At 41.4% G+C, this 4,054-nt stretch overlaps 1 protein-coding gene across 6 annotated transcripts in view; it reads left to right on the top strand.

The window, feature by feature from the left end:
• Positions 1–4,054, top strand: part of LOC110402815 (E3 ubiquitin-protein ligase RNF170-like) — a 60,579-nt gene that overhangs the window by 228 nt on the left and 56,297 nt on the right. The gene's annotated exons all lie outside the window — the stretch shown is intronic.

The raw sequence follows: 4,054 nt of genomic DNA, 5'->3' as shown, positions 1-4,054 counted from the left end.
GTGAGTATTCGTGGGGGCGGGGCTATGCCGCGTGGCGGCGGTTTACCTCAGGGTTTACCTCAGGGTTTGCCTCAGCGTTCGCCTGAGGTGGGTGTGCGGGCGGGGCGAGGATGTGTGACCGCTCGGTGGCAGCTGGCACACCTGATCGGCACCGTGGGCCGGGAGTCACTGGCGACAGTTCTTAGCCTCCTTCCGCGGCCGCGGGCCCTGTGCAGGAGGTGCCGCTCCGCCACAACATGGCGGCGGCTGCCGCCAAACCGCCCCGGTGCCGTAGGGAGCTGCTGGAATGGCTCAGGGCTGTGTGTGGCTGGAGGTAGGTCGGCCCGTCTGCACCAGACACACTGTTGCTTTCAGTACAAAAATCGCTTAAAATGCAGAATCTGTTTTAAAGCTCCCTTCTGAAACAAAGCAGAAATATCAGTGAATAAAACTCTCAAAATTCCTTCGTAATATTTCAATGAATATTCCCTAAGATTTTTTTTGTTGTTCTTTTCAGGTTAGTTTTGCTTTTTAAACACTGAAGTCCCACAGATTTCTGCACTAGGATTCGCACCGTTGAGAACATTTGTTTTCTTAACTATCTGTTTTATGTTATTATTTCTACTATTATTTTTTAAATTTTCCCATTAGGCTTCATCATTTAGTTACTACTCCTTCCTCCTGGTATTTTACGTCCTTTCCCTTTGCAAGAAACATCACGTCAACACCCACCCCTTTATGCAGTATCCTGCTCAATTCCCACACACACATAGTTCTCCATGTTCTCCTGTTCATTTCATGTACACTCCCTCTACAGATTCAACATCTCACACAGTTTCTTTATATGGTTTCTGCAGGCAACTTCTCTTTCCTGGGTTTACACTACATTTGCCCACGAATGGCAGAAGCCAGCTGCTTTCCAGGGAACATGAATTCAAGAGCAAGCAGGGCCCATACCACAGTACCTAAGCAGGGCAGGTAAGCTGGGCAGGTTCATCAGCCGTGTGTGCAGGTGGTCAGGCAAGTCCACAGTGATGAGGCAAGTCCACAGTGCCTCGTGATGATGAGACAAGTGTAGAAGCCAGGAAGGTAACCCACTGCTCAGGGTCAGGCACAGTCCCGTGATCAGCACAGTGACGAAATAGTTTTGAGGGCAGTTTGGGAACTCATTCCACAGGTCACAGTCCAGGTCAGTGAAATACACAGCTAGGCACAGCTGTAGTTATAACTGAGCTGAAGGCGCAGGGCTGAGTTTAGATAGAATTCCTGGGCCCATGGGCAGAGAATGTGGAGAGAGAGGCACTGGGTGAGGCCACTAAGACCTGTTAGTGCATTCAGGGCTCTGATAACATGCTCTAGTTTCACTGGGGTCATCTTCCACAAATACAGAAAATACTGCGGAGAATACTTTTCCTCTAGAGGGCTGTATAATACAGACAGAAGGGAAGTGTCTGATTCCACCAAGGTCTGATAGCCCTATTGCAGGGTTGCTTCTTGTTCAAAAGTATCCAGAAATTATTCATATGGGATGGTTATGCTGGAAAGGTGATATAGAATGTAAATAGTACAGGGAGGTTGGTTGATATCTGTAGGACAGACGCTAATTGGAAAGAAAAGGCAAAATGTACAGGTTTGGTAATCAGGGATTGTATCAGCAGAGACTGGCTCACCCGTACTCAGCTGCTACGGCACTTGATTGAGTGCTCACTGAAATAACAATGTTTCCAAGGAACGTTACACTTAAAACATAAGGAATTCTACAGAGAACTACAATATAAATCTGTGCAACTTTGTATCTTCCTAGTTGCAGCTGTAAAAGGGCATGTCAGGAACGCCACAGCACTGGCAAGCTGTGCTTACAGCTCAATGATGGGGCAGTAGTAGTAGTAACAAGGGGAAGCTGTGTAAGTTACGTAGAGTTAAGGTGGTTAGGTTTTATTTTTTAAATCTAGCTGGAAATTCCTTCACGACCTGCTGCTCACTTGAATGTCTGTCAGCAAATTCTGGTTCTGTGCCAATCAAGACAAAAGACTATGACCTGTAATAACATTCCAGTCCACAATTTGGCACCTCACACCAGCACTGTAGTTCAGTCTCGTGATGTCTTACGTCTGCTATTGCCTACATTTTAAAGTCAGGATAAATTACTTCTTGTAATAGGAACTTATTTAAAATTTATTTAAAGCATGTTCACTCTTTTTGATAATGCTTCCTTTGCTTTCTTGTTAGAAGAATCTGACAATCTCTTAGCAAGGGCTGTCTACTTTTCATAACAATAAAGAATGGAATTTGCTACACTAATTTAAATTGGTAGGCATAAAAATGAAACCTTTGATTTTCAACAGGATTTATGTTATCTCCAGTAATTTCAGTGTATAGTTTGCACAGTACCTCTTGGTGACTTGTATGGAAAATATGCAAATCTCTTGTGGTTTAACAATATTGTTGTTCTTGCTCAAAAATCCTCATTTATAGGTCTACATCTAGTAGAGATTTTTTAAGCACTTGGAAACAAAGACATTAGAATGAAAAATACCAAACAGTGACACTTGGTGGCTAGTTATGTAACTTGCTTGTTTCTTGCCATTAGAATAAGTGAGATGAAAAAGGAATCTCAGCTTTCCTATCATATTTAGTAGCTTGACAGATACAATTTACAGAAGTATGCACTTCCCTAACATCTTTCAAAAGCTTCAGAAACATCAAATAAGCCTTTTGGTATTCTGTGGAGTGAAGGCCTATTTGAATGTTTCAGATGCGAAAATTATTAACTAACCTATTACCAAAATTTGTGCAGTTAATAATTACAGAATACAAAATGATTTGTGATTCTTGATGCCTACTGTAATTCTTGGGCCACATGCCCCTTCATGTCCTGCCATGATCTTTCTGGTACATATATATTCTTCTGCCTTCTCAGTCAAGCTCTATTTATTTTGGAAGTTTTTAATATTTTCATGAAAAAAGCACTTGCTCTGTGTTTATTCTCAAAATGGGGCCAGTTTAGAAGCTATTGCAATAGAAAGTATATATTCAGCCTAACTGAGCACCTAAAATCATAGAATATGAAGAAAAAATATACATCATCATTCTGATGTGAACTTATTTGACTGACTGAAAATGTTAATCAATACCTGGCTGGTGTTGCACAGGTATGTGTCTCCTGACTGCACAATAAACAGAACGGCAGGTCACTGGCACCCAGTGCTGTGTGTCTTGTGATCACTGCTGTACTCCCATGGCCTGACAGTTTGTTATAAAGTTACCGAAGAGGCCTATGTCAGCTGGAATAGTCATACCAGTCTGTTGCTTACTCCTTTTGGGGTACTGGTTTAGGAAGTTGGGGAACAGCTAATTTTGTTATCGCTTTCCAATCTCACCATTAATTGCATTTTACAAGAGTAGCAACTCCCAGAGAAAGGGAGGTACGGAGACAAGCTTACCACTGTCTGGCTTACTTCCTTATTTCTAGCTGGGAAAAAAACACCCAGAGGAGAAAAACCAAACCAAACTGAACAGAAACAGTAAAAAGAGACAGTACAGATGAGTGAAATTCTGACTAGGGTAGCTGACTATTGAAGCTTCAGGTCTATGTGCTTGTATGACTTTTTGTGAGGGCAGGAGGTTCTGTTATCTGTGACTCCCTTAATGGGGGGAGGAAGATACACAATACAGAGCTTTTGTCTATTTTGCTGATGATATGGTTAACCAATGTGACTGACTGCTGTGTCAATGTATCTCAGGTGTTTGAAGGAGATTCTATTGATTTTTCTTTGAAAATGCTCTACAATACTTTCCAGGTCAATTATGCCCTGAGAGAAATGGGAGCGATGTAATAATTATGAATGTAAAATTCTTTACTATGTAACTGAAGTATCTATTTTGTAAAATACTTCAAAATATGTTTGTCTGCTACAGGGGATAAAAAGCATTATAATGCATTCGTTACAAAAATCGTTAGGAATTCTGGATGTTTTAAGTATTTCTGAATATTAATATTTTGTATGAGAATATGTTCTTCAAGGAGTCTTGTATTTGGGCTTTTCTGAAAGGTAGATATATTTCCACATGGAAT

This window comes from Numida meleagris, chromosome 7 (assembly GCF_002078875.1).
Source record: "Numida meleagris isolate 19003 breed g44 Domestic line chromosome 7, NumMel1.0, whole genome shotgun sequence".
NCBI lineage: Eukaryota > Metazoa > Chordata > Aves > Galliformes > Numididae > Numida > Numida meleagris.
Note: the sequence above shows the minus strand (reverse complement) of the source record. Positions and strands in the feature narration are given on the sequence as shown.